Raw genomic sequence first — 17,517 nt, forward strand, 5'->3', positions numbered from 1 at the left:
TGCTTATAGAAACCGGAGACATGAGGGTAGAAAAAAGTATATTTTATGTAAGTGTCTTGAAGAATTTGTGAAGCAGTACTTGTCTTGGCAGCAAAATCTATACAAGTGCCTGATGTGCATTCAGTGGGAGGTCCAAGAAAGGAAGGCCTGTGGGATGAATGTTAAGTTGTGCAATGTCTATACAGACAGAGAAAGATGCATTGGTTTTAGTTACATTGCAATATGCACTTTGGGCAAAAATGTAACAGATTATTGCTAACTTAAAAACTTAAGTTAAACTGACAAATGTAGCGTGATATTGAATGATGATGATGTTGAATACCTGGTTCTTAATGGGATAACGGTACTGCAATATGAAGGAAGGTTTTCTACAAGATGACTATTGTTGTGGCCCACTGACACAGCACAGTTTTTAACATTCTCAAACTGAGCACTAGACAGAATTTAGAGGTCGTACAGTTATTCAGACATGGAATGTGAAGCTTCAGGAAAGTATATGCCATTGTAGTTTGTTAGTCTAAGGCAACTAGAAACCCAGCAGTGGACTGTATAGGTTTCTGAAATGTCATATAATGATACCAAATAAGGGTATTAGTATAGAATTATCAGTCCTCATCGAGAGTGGGATGTGCATTGAAATGTTTCACTGTTCTTTCTTTTTCTTGTCTTTCTTCCTCCCCACTACCCAATCACTGAACTTCAGTAAGTTTGACATATCAGATTAATATCAGAATGTAGTTGTAAGCCTTGGCTGATGCGTCAGTACCCTGTCTCCAAGCGGACGGATAACTAGGATACGTATCTGTGATTGTTTAAGTAAAAGTCAGTGTGCCTTTTTAGTTAGGAATAGTGAACATGGCTTATTTCCTGTGACCCATTCCCATATTATATCAAAGCCAGTGAGATAACATACAGTGTAAGCTGACTTGACTGGCAAGAAACCTCCTGAAGGCATGACAATACAGATTTCATGTAAAGCTTGACATTTGCCAGTAATTTATGGTCAGTATCAGTTCATCAGTGTGATCCGCGGTGGTGGTGCTGCGGTAGTGTTGTCGCCTCACAGTAAGACGCTGACCGGTTCGACTCTCAGCTAGAACGTCTTCTGTGTGGAGATATGCATGAATGGGCATACCTTCGTTGAAGGTTGTGCGTTAGGGCTGGCAACTCAGCACATAAAAATCAACTGCCAATCATTAGCGGACCGGAGTTCTGCTGTGGTGACCCCTAACCGGGAAAAGCCGAAAGACAAAACAACAACAATCAGTTCATCAGTGTAATTAATGAAGTTTAGGAAGAATGCAGTTATGCTGGCTTGCAATACTGACATTGTTACTGCCTCATTGGTGGCTTGCAAGGCCACTTGCAAAGAAGGTTTCATGAATGTTGCAGTACATTTGTAGCCACCTGGCAATCACTGAGGTCTATAATTACTATAGAATAATACACGTGGAATACAAATTAGGTGCTGTAAAATGGCTGCTGCCCAGATCTACTAGTGGCTTCGGATAACCTGCAAGGTATTCTGGGTGGTTACATCTAAGTTCAGTGGCAGGTGTATGTGGGGTGGTAATTATCTGAGAGTATCATTAGTGACTTGGGATAATCTGCAAGGTGTTGTGAGAGTCTACCTGTAAGTTCAGTGTGATGTTTATGTCGAGTGTTGATTGTCTGAGAAAATCACTAGTGACTTGGGATATCTGTAAGGTGTTGTGAGAGTGTACCTGCAAGTTCAGTGTGATGTTTATGTCAGGTATTTATTATCTAAGAACATCCTTAATGATTTAGGATAGTCTGCAAGGTGTTGTGGGAGGTTACTTGTATTTGAGTGTGTCATTAGAGGTCAGAAGGTTACTTTCTACAAATGTGACAGATTCCAAAGTGAATGTAACTGTTTGGGGATTAGCTTAGTTGTTCTTATATTTAGGGTGAAATTTCACTGTGACAATACAGTGTGATGGTATTAAACTACATTCGGAATCTAGATTTTTCAATTTTCTTCAGTTTACTGAGGAATATCTTAGCTATAGACTTGGCCAAAGAAAAGCAATTCTTTATAGTGCTGTTTTATTTTCCAAGAATTTTAGGAAAACATTTTAATTATTGCTTTGATGTGAGCTTTTTATGGGGTATGTTTATTTATTCTGCCTTTTTCACATATGACACCCAGAATGTTACACAGAAGAAGTTCTCAAAAAAATCAGTGCAGAATGCAGAAATTTATTATGCTTCCAAACACAAAGATCATGGTAAAAAAATATTTGTATAAGCTTTCATGTTGCACATGAGGAAACTAGCAGCTTTACATGTGTAAAGAGCAGACTTACTGTACTATATCAAATACTCGGCAGAGCTCTGGAGTCCTTGTTTTCTTTATTGTGGGAATGTGCAATGCAACCTGAATATTTCTGCTTACACACGCACACACATGTACATACCTTGTTACAGTACAATGCCTAGACTCCACAGTGTAATGTTAAACTACTTCATGGTGTGTATTTTAATGATGCCTATGTAAATAAAATGTGGTTATTTCAAAGATGTGTGTAAGTTTTATTTTATCATTATATTGACTGTCATGTGATTATAGCCACTTTGTTTGTTTTACTCTAGAACAGCCTGATATAATTTTGTATTTCAGTTAAATTTATTTCTCCCCCAGTGCGTTGTGAATCCTTGGCTTACAACATGACATTGACATTTATATTGCTTCAAATTGTTCTCTTATTCTCACTTGGAATGGGGGTGCTTTGAATTGTTGATTTAATATTCTGTGGAAGAAGTAACTCTATTTTTATATCAACGAGACTTTTCATCATAAATTATTGGTCATCTGAAAAGCAGTCTTTCATGGGCATTTATTTTATTTTAGACACAGAATAAACAACTTGGCATTTAAGAAATCAGTAAACATTTTTAACTAAGTTGTTTTATACTCATTCGGCCATTTTGTCAGCATGATCCTGGCCAGTTAACTTTTTTAATAGGGCTTTATTAACATGTTAGTCAAAGTGTATGAATACTGCAAAACAAAACAACTAACAACCAGCTTACAAGGGTCAACAATACATTTGACAATTCTAGAGCACACACAGCCAATGCCTGAGTCAATGTACAATCCTCCATAGTGTAATAGTAGAGCTAGTAAGCAGTTTTAGCACAGTCCAAATTTTCCATTTGTTCCATTTGGGCGGGAAGGACCCCCCCCCACGAACATGAAAGAAAGAAACATTCGACCTCATGCCTACCTAAATATTACCTTAGTTGGACACATGGGGGCTGCATGGGCTCTTCTACAACCTCACTATTACCAATTTAACCGTGCTGGTAATAACTCATTACACCGATGCCTCCTCACTACTACTCTTGTGACAGTTTTCTCTTTGCATAATTCCTAGTAACCAAAAAAGTCCATTTTTCTGGTGGTATGTTTCTTGTATTTCCCGAATTAGGCTTCACAAGTCAGTCTAATATTTCTATGCCCTTGCACAACTTCAAAGCATACGTACAATCCCTGCACTGGGGGATACCACATGTCCAATATTTAGTGGAAGCCAACCCTCCTTGACCACAGAGTTTCTGCTGGGTATAGTACCAATTATATATTGCATGCAATTGTTGGTCCTTGTAACTAAATCACTTAATTAATTGAGCCACAACCTTTTGTATTTCTGCCCAGCTTTCCTTTTCCAGTGCTAGGCCCTCATATTTACTCTATGACATTGCAAGTACTTCACCAAACACTTCATTCTGCTACACCATAGATCTTTGTACATCACATTTGCCTTGCTCTTCTGCAATGACCCTACTTTACCTGGGAATATTGTCCTTCGCTGGTCCTTTCCTTGATAATGTGTACTCTGCCACACTGCTTTCAATTGCCCATTTGAAAACCAGTCCTGCTGCTTTGTGCCAAATTGTTACCGAAGAACCCTGAAAGTGATCAAGGCACATTCTATATTCTTATCCCTGATTTTGTCCCAAACCAAAAGCCTCCTCTTTCCCATCTACTTTGTACCAATGGTAAAGTAGTTCAGAGCATGACCAGTTAATTTTGACAACTGAGGTGACTTGACTTTGTGGAACACTACAGTATATATTGTTTAGTGCAGCAAAGAGCTGAGTAAGTATGCATCCACAGAAATTCAGCAGGTTTGTTGCCCCAGTGAGAGAGAAACAAGGGATGAATACAAACATTTTACTTTGTAGACTATTCCTGAAAAAAATATTAAATAAAATCAGCAATATGTAGTAGCTAGAGAGGCAAATTCCTCAAGAACCTATCATGACATCTCAGACAAACTGAACATAGTATGCACTGAAGAATACATAGCACAGAACTTTCGCATGAAAGGAAAACCATTAAGTAATGCTTTGTATGTGGCAGTGTAGTGATCCTTTTGCAGGGTGAAAATACAATATGGGGTGAAAATATGTTGTGTTTAATGTTTACTTTTCCTGTAATGTACTATTTATTTGAAAGAGTATGTGTGGGTTACTAGATGTTCAAACTCTGAAACGCTACTAGTTTAAAAGTCACACATTTATGTAATAGAGACGACCGGTGGTGCTTGATATTTACAGAGTCCAGATGTCGTTCAATTCTTTTTTTCTGCTGCTGTCTGCCATTTATTGTGCCTTGGTCTCTGTTATCACCTCCATAACTAAGGCATCCTAGCATTCATCCAGCTTACAGCCTAGACCAGGGATCCTCTAAGGGAATAGAACAGTTACAGGATCCAGAAGAGCAGGTGAAGAGATTGAGGCATCCTTGGCTGGAAGCATGCCAGCAGCAGCCTGGGCCTTTGTTTTGTATTCTGCTTATCATGCCACACCACCTTCTGTTGGCATGCAATGATATCAGCATGAATCTTTTCTCCATAGGACAGTCTGCCAGCACTTTTCCCTGAATGTTTTTTTGTAAAAGTTAGATCCTGTAGTTTGCACCAAAGGTTATAGCCATAGCCAGAAATCTCTCCCCTCTCCTGTTGCGAATGGTGGGCTGGCAAAATGCTGCTTATTCCTACCCTCCAGTTGACTCTTCAATGATTGGTCGCATATATCTCAAATGTCCAGACTTTTGCCTCATATTTTCAGGCTGATTCCTCAAGATGTTTGTTTTTTTATTGAAAAATGAAGTAATTAAATAATGACATATGTTTGAGTTTTAGTCTTTATATCCTTCAGAAAATGCATGCTAATGCAAAGCCTGTTATTCTAGCAACTTTCTAAGACCAATATTTAAAATATGTCTCTGATTTTGGGCTTTTGTTCCTCTTTCCCCTTTCCCCTGCACATTTGACGTTGTCCAAATTTCTTGTTGTTAGAGGTTAAGAGGTACAACTGGCCTTACTAACTGAACATCAGTTGTCTGGGTCACACTCAGTGCGATGTCCCTCTGCCTCTCACTGTCATCCATTCTCTGTTCTGTTTCCAGAATGATCTCTAGAGCCTAACATGTCAATAAGCGCTCCCACCTTTAACAATATATCTCACTACTAAGCACACATTTTGAAAAAGTGAATGAGATAAAAACTGCAAAAATGAATGTATCAGCAAGGACAGTTCATACTTAGAGTAGGTGTCGTGGATTCCCACAAGCACCGATATGTTTTGCAGTACTTGGGAATACAATGGCTATATTTCTAAAATAAGTTGTATACCTGGGTTTCAGCTGTATCTGCAATAGAAACTAGGTTTATATTAGTGATCAGTTTGTGGCAAAATCTCATATTCCCCAACCACACCACATCAGGAGCATTATCTTTTTCCTAAAGGAAATATTGCTGAGACATAAGGTAGGGTATCATTAATCTCAGCATGCAATGCATTCTGTATTTCTTCACTGTGTTAGTACACTGCAGTGCAAACAAAAATATTTCCAAAATAACCATCTGCGTGTTGATTGTTTACTTGGCATTATTGTCAGTTTGCTGTGTAGGATCAGGGCAAACAGCCTTCACAAACAAAACAATTTTCTGGAGTCAGCTCTCCTTGTAGAGTTATCCCATGTTTACACTAGAGTGATAAGATAAAGGTGGGTCAGAACAAACAATCTACAGGTTGCACAGTTGTAAAACTATGCAGGCAGTAATTGTAGTTTCCTTTAGCATAATAGCACATATGGGCTAACCTATTAAAATATTTTGTAATCTTCAGTAAAATGCCCTTAAAGTGTTACTTTGCAGTAAAAATGCCTGTAGCCATGAGGGGGATCATAGATTATGGTAAACAGAGGTAATGAAAGTTATTTGGATAAACATTTCTGTGTGAACATGGTTTGTTAATGTGGATATCAGATTTCTGAAGAATTTTATCCTCCAAAACAGGTTAGGAACTGTAGCTAATGAAGAAGTCCAAATTCCTGGAGATAGCCGCCAGAGACAGTCTACTTTATTTTTGTTTAAACATTATCTGTTGCATCACCAAAATATCCGTCATACTGAAGTTGCAAAGCATAAACAGGTCTAAAGGGGTATTGAGCATTTCTTTTCTACCAATAAGTATGCAGACTTCAGTGCACTGAATTAGCTGGTCAAATATATACAACATACGTTGGGTTCCATTAATGGATTCAAAAATAACAAGGTTAAGCTTTTAGGACAGTGTTTAAAAGACATGAGCATCGCACATCCACCCTCTGTGCTATTAAAATTATCTAGACAAGCCTGCCAAGAATCAGCTAACTTTTTGAGCATACCTGTTGTAAATTTGTAAGCATGTAGGAATCAGGCATAATTTGTCTATATTGTCACCTATTGGAATGTATTCCTCTTTTCAGTAAAACATGTTGCATTCCTGTGGTTTTAAATATCACAAACATGAACTTAAATGTTAAAAAAATATGTTACATAGACAGCAAGCAATGTTTTTTGTTTGCACTTGCTGTGGAAGAATGCAACAGCATTGTTATGACAAACTATATATGTCACACTGCCTTTGTCCGATGAGTTAGTATAAATAAATTCTTCCGATTCCTTTTGGGGAAGTAGCTTCTGAATATAAATGTGCACAGAAACTTTCACATGACATCAGTGATACAGAAATCTGCTTTTCTCTCTTTCTGTGTGATCAACTATTGTAATTATTTTGTATTGTAGTTGTTACCTCTCCTATAATTTTGTATGGCAAGGTGATTGTAAACACATTACTCAGTAGTGAAGAAAACGGGGAAACTGCCATTTTAAAGAATACATTGTTACAAACACGAAAGTTCAAAAAAGCACTAACACCTTGCGTGGGTGATAGTAGTGCTCCATACAGTATACTCTTACACATGTTTTTACTGCAACTTCTGGAAATAACTTTGTGTAAATCTCAGAATTTCCAACACTTTTCGCTGAATGCAGACATGGGTGAAGCCCATGGGATGGCAGCAGTTTCAATGAAATTCATTGCGGTGTTATGAAGGGAAAAGCAGTACACCATCTGCACACAGGTGTAATCCACAAGCATAATTTTAAGACTGCAATACATGGATAGTTAGACAGTGGAGCAAGCCCCAACTTATAGGTGTTGCAGTCTTGCATCCAGAATTATCTATAGGGAAGTGTGCATGTGTGGGGATTGCTTACTGTTTATCATTTACTAATCAGTCAGTTTTTTAAGTATTTATTTTATTAGAATTTGTTTACTGGCAAAGTCCAACTGGGCATGGCATCCATTTTCAATCGAGGCGAAAAGTTCCAGAGTCACAATAATACATCAAACAGAACTTAACTTGTACATTTTGATCATATTTACATATTGAACAACAAATTATATGCCTGTATAGTTGTATGGAATGCAGAGATGTATCTGTGACTGTGGAGTCCCACTCCATGTTGAAGAGTCCCAGGATTATAATTTTTGAGGGATGTTTCTGGTTATCCAGGACAGGATATCTTCGACAGTGGGGTTGTTGTTTCCTGGGGAAATTTGTATGGTAACAAGGGAGATTTTTTTGTGGGTGTTTAATTTAAGGAAGGTGCTAAGCAGCTCAGTGTTATTAAACTGGGGAATGGACTGTGAGAAGGGGGTTAGTTCCAACCATGTTGTAGTACACTATACCCACAGGTGGGGGGTGCATTTCTTCAACTTTTATTGATGGTTTTAACCAGGGATCAGATAGTGAGAGGAGAGGAGATGAGATGAGTGATGTGAATCCCATACACAAAGGTCTGTTACTTTATTGCTTATGCTTCTTGTATTGATGTTGCTAAGCTTTAGTTGATTTGTTTTACTACAGGCATTGGCCAGTTTTTACATTGGAGTTAATAAGTACGCAGGTGATGTTTTGGGTAGGCCTTGGGTTATGTTATATTTCCTCACAATGGGGATTGGGCATGTTGAAGTGTGTTCGCTGGGCATTTTAAACTATAATGTATATAACTTAATTTCCCCTTTGCCTTCAGTGTTTCAATACATTATGCATTGTGTTGCCATAGGTCCTGTGGTGATACATCAAGGGGGTTGAATAACTCAAAGAAGATGGACGATGTCAGTTTCTTAAAAAAAAAAACAACAACAACTTTTTTTTTGCATGACTTTTCAAGTAATATTTGTAGAAATTGGTGGTTGGTTGGGGCAGAGACCCACACAGAGGAGTGAAAAACTTGTTTTGTTGTGTTTTGCAATTTATTATTTATGATGTTTTCAGTGGATGTGTTTTTGTATTTATGTCAGGGAATGGAAGAGGCTTGCCCATACCATATAAATGTTATGAAAACAAAATTGCAACAGATGCTAAAGATAACAAGAAGGCACTCTTTAGTTACGTCAAGAACCTGCATAACAATACGCAGGGGTGCTCTGAGCTACTGCACAATGGCACCACTTGCACTGAACCAACAGATATTGCCAACATCTTGGCAGTCAGGTTTAGTGCTAATTTTACCCCCCCACCCCAAAAAGCCCATCTCAATACCCAAGGAATGCCAAATCCCTAATTTCATGGCTGCTCAGGTAGAAGCCGCACTATCCAAAGCCAAAAATACAGCTTCCATGGGACCTGATAATATACCTGGTTGCATGCTACATGAACTACAAAGGGAGCTGGCACCCCACCTGAGTGCCCTGTTCAACCACAGCCTCACTTTAGGCTTTGTCTCCACTGAATGGCCCACTGCTACAGTCATTCCTCTCCACAAAGGGGGAGCAACTACTGACCCAGTAAACTACCACCCCATCAGCCTGACGAGCCTAATATTTAAGGCCATGGAGCACATCATTATGGACATCATAAATAAGGATATTGGGAACCTTCAAACCCTGGAACCCTCACAGTTTGGATTTGTGAAGGGCAGATCATGTCTATTAAACCTGACAGATGTCTTCGAATCTGTCAGCAGAGTGGTCGATGAAGGCAAGGCAGTCCACACAGCCTACCTCGAGCTGGCCAAGGCCTTCAACACTATCCCCCACTCAGGGATCATCGACAAACTCACCAACCTAGGCATCAACCCCTACATCATAAGATGGGTTGCCAACTGGCTCATGGACAGAACCCACATGGTGAAAGTAGCGAACTCCAAATCTGACTACCAGGCAGTCACAAGTGGCATCCCACAAGGATCAGTTCTAGGTTCTCTCCTGTTTGGTATATACTTCTCTGAAGTTCAGGTCAACATTAAAGGACTCTGGTTGACCAAGTTCACAGATGACTGCAAACTGGGAGCCATTATTGACTCTCAAGCAGATGTCAATGTCCTACAAAAAGGCCTCACTACAACGACTGGTGCCAGAACCATGGTCTCAAGCTAAATGCCAAAAAGTGCATCGTCATCCCCTTTGGGAAAAACTCAGTGCCCATGAACTACCACATTGACGGTAGCCCTCTCAACTCCCAAGGTGTGATAAGAGATCTAGGAACACAAGTGGATAGCAACCTCTCCTTTGACAACCATGTGGCCACTGTAGTTAGAAAGTCTTTCTATGTGGCACACCTCATTACAAAGGGTTTCTCATCCAGGAAGAAAGAGGTCATAATCCCTCTCTACTCATCCCTTATTAGACCCATTATAGAGTACAATGCCCCATTTAGCATGTACCTCACTAGACACCTACAACAACTGAAGAGACCACAGAAATTCCTCGCAAAAAGGATCCTAGGACTCAAACACATGCCCTACACAGACAGACTAAAAAAACTACAGCTATACTCCATCTCATATCGCCTACTTAGAGGCGATCTCTGCTTGGCATACAAAGCCATGTCGGACCCAGTGTTACTAGACATGCTTCATCTGAAAAAAACTCAATCCCTCTACACCACATGGTCCAAGGACCTCAACCTCCTCACCACAATAAACAGAACCTGCTGGAGGGACAGGTTCCTAACCCAGAGTCTACCCATACTCTGGAATAAACTTCCCATTCATGTCAAACAGAGCACCTCACTGGCCCTCTTCAAGAAAAATTTGGATGAGTGGATGGGTAACAGGAAATTCACCCCGGGGATCATTTCAACAGCATTGCTCGATAGGGGTACAAGGAGCTAACATCCGGCAACAGGATGACTGGGTATGTTCTTGGGCTAGACTTGTGTTGGCTCCAAGGCCATTAGTCTAGTACTCACCTATGAACCTATAAAATGTCACTCACTGAGGCATACCAGACCTTTCAGTTTTTAATATGGTATGTTTCTTTCAGACATATTTAGTAGAATATTGATAGAATATTTTCGATGGTTCATAAAGAACTGTTTCAAGGCACTATAGCAGAATTCTTAGAAATATGGTAAAAAATCCAGTGTATAAATCTGACCATACTGACCTAAGAGGGTTTGCTCTCTTCCCAGGTGTTTAGCAGTCTGATTCACCTTGAGCTGCGTTATGACTGTAATAAGCGGTTAAATAGTGAGCATCCCTTGTTTTATTTCAGTTGTTTCAATCAGTATTCTCTCACTGACTGAACAGAAATAATTTTCTTTACAAAGGTAATTAATTCCCTATATTCACAAAAATGCATCTTTCTTTTTCTAATTATATTCAGAGTCCCTTGTTCAGTTGCCAGCACAGGGATTGTCTTGGTTTATCTCACCCATGTTAATTAATACATGCACACTGTTGGAAGTGCAAATCCTGATAATTAAATTTCCACGATTTCAATATTCATCTCCATAAGCATAACAATTTTAAACTCATGATTACATTTTTAACTATTCAAAAAATTGTAGGGTTGCATCCCACCCATATACCCTGCCACTACTTCTATGTAATTCCAAGATTGCAGTATCTCAAAAAAGGGAATACTCCGAGATGCTGCAGCCTTCCAATTAGTTTATATTGTCTCTGTCCATGCTTAAAGTTTTGTTGCAGTTACAACCCTTGAACATTCACTGGGATACAGTTAGAAAATAGCTAATTGGTCAGTGCTGAATTTTTCTGATGTAACAGAACATAACTTTGATATGGTACCAGCCTTGTTTGGAGAGTTCTTCTATCTAATCACCATGAATTATCGTATACTCATCAACTATCTGAATTAGAAGGCATGTCAGGAAAACGTGTGTATATTTTCTGGAGTCTTTTACATCTGTCTAGTAAAACAATTCTCAATTAGCAGTGCTTGCAGAATATTTTCTCTCACTGTTTTGTATTCCTTCCATTCACTATGTGCATGACAACTCAATGTTCTTTGGAGAAAGTCTTGCAGAAGGCTGTAGCTGGAGGGGTAATGACTGTCCAGGTGCTATTTTTACAGAGGGGATGAAAAATATATGTAGTAGCCTATTAGAAGTGGTTTTAACAACCAATGAAAACAATTTAAAGAAATAATGGAAGAAAAAAGGTAAAACAAGTGGTAAGCTGTAGGTATTGAATTTTAATTCAACGACAATTTCCAGTCATGAAATTTATTCTCTTGGTGCTTCAGCATCAGCCTTACAAGGATGAACATAAAAACAAGACAAAAAGTCCCACATTTAAATAAAACAGGAAATTACATCATAAATAAAAACAATTAAAATTAATTGAGAAAAAATCCTGTAATTACAGCTAGAATTCAAACCATTCGGTATCAAAGTATTAAACTTTAATAGAAATATACTCACCTTTTATTATAAGTATAATTTAATGACATTTTTATTCATAATATTACATTTTACTTGTTCTAGGAGAGATCATTTTAAATCAAATTTACTGGGTCTATGAAACTCATTAAAGTACACAGCTAGAGGTATCTCTTAAGCATTTCCATGTATGTTTCTAAGATTTTTTTTTAATTCTAATGGAGAGGGCCATCTTTGTTTCACCCACAAAAATAACTCTCAAAGACACCATCTGTGTAGCAAAATTAATGAGAGATAAAGTCTTACCACAACAATACAGGGCCATAAGGGAAAGGAAGGGAAGAAATCAAATGCCACAATGGAAGTATCGAATAGAGAAAACTATAAAGCATTTAAGATTAGAAGTGTCACTGTTTGAAGAGTACGGAAGAGGGAACAGATCAACAAAATTACTTAGAAAGATAGATGTGATGAAAGTAATGCTCAGTATTAGAACATACCAGAATCTGTTGTACACTCTTGCAAATTATAAATTAAAGATAGCACAGATAGAAAAACTTAGAAGATATGCAGATAAATATAAAGAAATAGTACAAAATAAGCAATTCATCAATGATTCAAAAAAGTTTTGTAGAAAATTGGAAAACAAAGCAAAAGGAATAGAAACACCACCAAAACAAAAAGAAATAGATACATTATGGTGAAATGTCTATGATGATCCTGTGGAACATAACAAAGATGCTAAATGGACAGAAGAAGTAAAAGAAACAGTAAGAAGTTCAAACGTACAGGATATGAAATGGGATGAAGTAATGGCCAGAGAAACTGAAAGGAAATTAAGAAAAGGAAATGGAAAACACCTGGCCCGAATGCAGTATCGAACCTCTGGCTAAAACTATCAACATTGTTATATGAAGATTTAGTTCTGCGTAAGACCTACTTGTAATCCCACCCCAAACAGACACTGACCTGCTTAACAACTAGAAAACTGATACTCCTCCTTAAGAGTGAACCTGCAAGCTATCCTGAAACAGTAGACCAGTAACTTGCCTTCTGATGACGTATAAACTGTATACTAGAAATGATGCTGACAGAATTTATAGTCATTTAGAAGAAAACTGAGTCATGGCAATAGAACAAAAGGGAAACAAAAGAAAGTCATATGAAACAAAGGATCATTTGTTGTTTTTAAGAAAGGTTTGGATTTTAAGAACATTTTACATTTTCAGGATTTACCTAATAGTAGAATTAAAGGCATGTTCAAATGCGAATCTTGCCCTCATTGTAAGTACATTGACATAGGAAGTTCCTTCACCATCAGAGATAGAAAGTATGAGACAAGGCATAAATATAATTGTAATTCTAGTGGAGTTGTTTATACAGCTTAATGCCAACATTGTCACAGTTTCTACATAGGGAAGACAGATAGGAAACTGAGAGAGAGACTTTATGAACATCTCTATGCTATAAAGAAAGAAAAGTTAGAAAATGCTTTAGCAAGCCATGTAAAAAAACATCCAGGACACTGGTTTAAGTTCAGGATTATTGACCAAATCCAAAAAGAAGAGGGGGGACCTGCATCTTTAAAATTAGAAGCATGTGAATTAGTTTGACAACTAAGTTGCCATTCATATGTATTACTTGGGTTAAATGATGTTTGTTCAATTACTTCCATACTGAAGTTAAAGAGCTTGAATAGATAGGTAAGGCAGGGATGTTAACAAATAACTATAAAATATTTTTTTAATTTTTAATGGTTTTATGTTTGAACATGGTTTTAAAATATATGTAAAATAATGTTTTATTAACATAAAAGTTTTATGTAACAATGAATTAAGCTTTATAGCATATAAAATATGTATGTCTTTAAGTAATTTGTAGGGCAAACCACATGATTAGTGTTGGAATTGGATCAGGTGATTTATCACATGATGAATTTTAAAGTATAACAGTTGAATGTTTTGTGTTACATGTGTTTTTCTGAAGAAGTTTGGTATCGTACCAAACAAAAGTGCTCATAATATTAATAAACATGGATTGTGTGCCATGCTGGACTGAGGCTGCTTCTCTGTGGATTTTTCAGTGCTTACAGATGTACCTACATTAATCAATTACATTACAGTGACCATGAAACAATGGCAAACCACTTTGCAGCTAAGTAAACATAACTCAGTAACGAATACTTTAGAAGACTAAAATTGATAGTGAAAATAGCTTTGACATAGGAACACAGTCCAATTCAAATTTCTCTTCCTGTTCTAACTTACAGTTTTGAGGTGACTGACTGGCCCTAAAGGGTGTTTGATCAGATGAATAAGAAAAAATGAAATGCTTCATGCTTATCAAATGATATATAAAAATCATTGTATGACAAGATTATATATCACTCATTCTGAAGGAGGTATAGGCCTCCTCAAAATTTGTTACATGTATAGGTCTGCATAAATATCAGCTGACCTCATCAGATCCAAACATAGTGAAATTTTTGAAACGTGAAGAAAACAAATCTAAGATGACTTCCCTGCTCAGTTTAGCAAAAGCATATTGGTGTCATTCAGAAATGGAAACCAAACCAGAAGCAGACAAAAATCAAGCAGCAACTAAATGTACCAAAAACAAAAGAAAGAACATAAGGAGAATGATCAGATGAGAACGCAAGAAATGTGAAAAAAGCATGATATAGTTGACGCAGGAGTTGGTAAGGTGAGGTGAATTTAAACCAAAAGATGAAAGGTTAATATTAGTGGACCAGGATAATGGACTACATGCACGTTGGTTTACAAAGTCCATTGAATATATGGGAGAAACAGATAAATGCAGGTTCTATAAAACAGAATTGGAAACAGTCACAGATCTAGTTGCTGGGTGTGATAAACTAATGGCAGAGGGTCTGCGTACTGAAAGGCATAATAATGTGGCAAGACATTTGCACTGGGGATTGAGCAAACATTAAAACACTGATGTAGTTGAGAAGCAATAGAACATAAGCCACAAAGCCTCGTAGAGAATGATGAGGTTTATAAATTCATGGGATCACCCATTACCAACAGTTCAAAAAATAGATGTAGGAAAACCAAATATAGTAGCCCCTGAACAGAAGACAAAAGTAGCAGTGATTATTGAAATTGCTATACCCAGTGACTACAGTGTCGTATGTACAGAAAGACACAAAGTCATAAAATATCAAGATCTGCAGCAGAAACAAGGGCAGTGTGGAAGAAGGATACCTAGACTGTTCCAATAGTATTAGGAGCAATGGGTCCTATAAAAAACAATTTACAGTCTTATTTAGATCTGCTACCGATACATGTAACTCCATATGAATTGCAGAAGGAGTCAGTTCCAGGCACATTGCAGGTGCTGCGAAGAGGAGTTTTGGCTAACATCAAAGATGAAACAATACTAATTTCACGAACTTTAGTTATGCTTTGACATTGGAATGGGGTCATTCTCATCATGGTATTAGAGACCCAAAAGACTTGGAGAAATTAAATTGTCAGATAACAAATAACATAAGTAACTGTGCACATTGCACAGTTATAACATCTAGCTGTATCCAACATTTTGTTATTAATCTTATCAAAACAATTATAAATCAAAGAGCAAACAGTGTAGTCAATACAGCGGTCACCACAGCATACAGTACCCCTTTGTTCCTGAACTACATCAATAGATAAAGCAGGTATGGCTAAATAACTACATATTAAATAATTGGAAATATTTTTACCCCTAGTGTCTGAAAATAAAGGTCATCATATAAAACATTGTTAAAGAGGATCCATCTACAAAATACTGCAGTGTTTCTTAATTATCAGAGCTACCTCCTGAGACAAATCATTACATTGGGAAATATGAACTGAACATGCTGTTAAGCAGTTTTAAATGGCAACATGGACAGACCTGATACTGCTTTCACTTTGTCTGCATCTTACCTCAGTACAAAGTTGACCTGATTTCAGGTGACTTCCTTTCCCATCCAGGTACAGCAGACGCCATGCCTCTATCCTAGAGGCTGTTAAGATTGAGGGGCATTTGGACCACAAAAAGTCCCAGGGTAGTGAGGGTGTTGGAAGGGAGGTGCACCCCTCAAAATGTACTTCTCCACACTTCTAGGCTGTCCTAGAATAGAAGAAGAAATTACTTTAATGGCTCAAATAATAGGCCTAATTATGGGATACCTGGAATCGTGACAGGAAGGCCAATAGGTGGGAGACACAGGACCCAAAAAGTCAATGATACAACTTCTGATAAAGGATTCCATTTGAAGTGAAGTAGAACTAGGTAAAAAGGGTGATAGGATAAGGTATCCCATGAATACATAAAAGGAAGGTGAGTGCTAGTGTCCACTTAGGGATCAACAGTGTGGTTAAGAATGAGGGAGAAGCACTGTAGAATTGACACTCTGTGAATGCTAATTGTTCATCACATGGGTGAAGATAGGATGCACCATACCATGGTTTTCAGCATGTGACTGAACAACTACTGTGGAATATTGCTGGGAATGGAGATTGACTTAAACAGTTAAACCCCTGCATTTGAATGACTTTATCAGTTTGGGAAGGAATCGGCATTGTAAATGAATGGTTTAAGTATTTCATTAGTAATCATTTAAACTAAACATGGAGTAGGCACAAAAAACAATAAAAATAGTTCCATTCAGATTAATTGAGTAGCTAGACAAGAACACACTGTTGTGGAGAACAATACAAGGACAGCAATGAATATACAAATATTTTAATCTGCATCGATAGGTTGTATATAAAATACTGATCAATGAATTAGAACAACTAGGTATTAACACAATCTTGATAAGATGGGTAGATAAGAATGGCATACAAACAGGACATGGGAAAGATCAGAAAGCATTTGGCTAGGACAAGTTCTAGGTTACAGTCAGGGTGTCCCACAGGCCTCTGTCCTAGGCCCATACTTTTTAGGTTTTATCTTTCACAGCTATCTTTATCATCTGAGGTGTTCTATTGTCTGTATTGAAGGGTGAATATCTATTACAGCGCACAGTGGTTGAAACTGTGGATTCATTTAAGGGTCTGGGTATATGAGTAGATCCAGCTTTTAATTTTTCTGATAATCTCATCCAATTGTCTAATGATAATTATAAAATTATAGTCTATATAAAAAAGATGAATGAAGTCTAGGGACTCAGACATGATGTGGTTGTAAGTTAAATTAGGCACAAATTATAGTATGGAAAAAACATGGAATCCTTATAAGAAAATTATCATCAGTGAATTGGGAAGACTACCAAAAATATCCCAAGGGCATCCATGGATGTAAACATTTAAAATCATGAAATATCAAATATCTGAACTTGTACAGTATCTCATACAGATATTTAAGAGGAGACCTTATTCAGGTATCTAGGGCATTCAGATACAACCACTTCTGGAAATGTATGGGGGTATCACATTGTAGCAGAGAATCCTCAGACAACCTGTGTAGGAGATTAAAGAGAAATGAGAGGCATACTAACTGGTTTTCTGAGAGACTAGCTGATGCCTAGACTACCA

Source organism: Protopterus annectens, chromosome 6.part0, assembly GCF_019279795.1.
Source record: "Protopterus annectens isolate FY-2018-M chromosome 6.part0, PAN1.0, whole genome shotgun sequence".
Taxonomy (NCBI): domain Eukaryota; kingdom Metazoa; phylum Chordata; order Ceratodontiformes; family Protopteridae; genus Protopterus; species Protopterus annectens.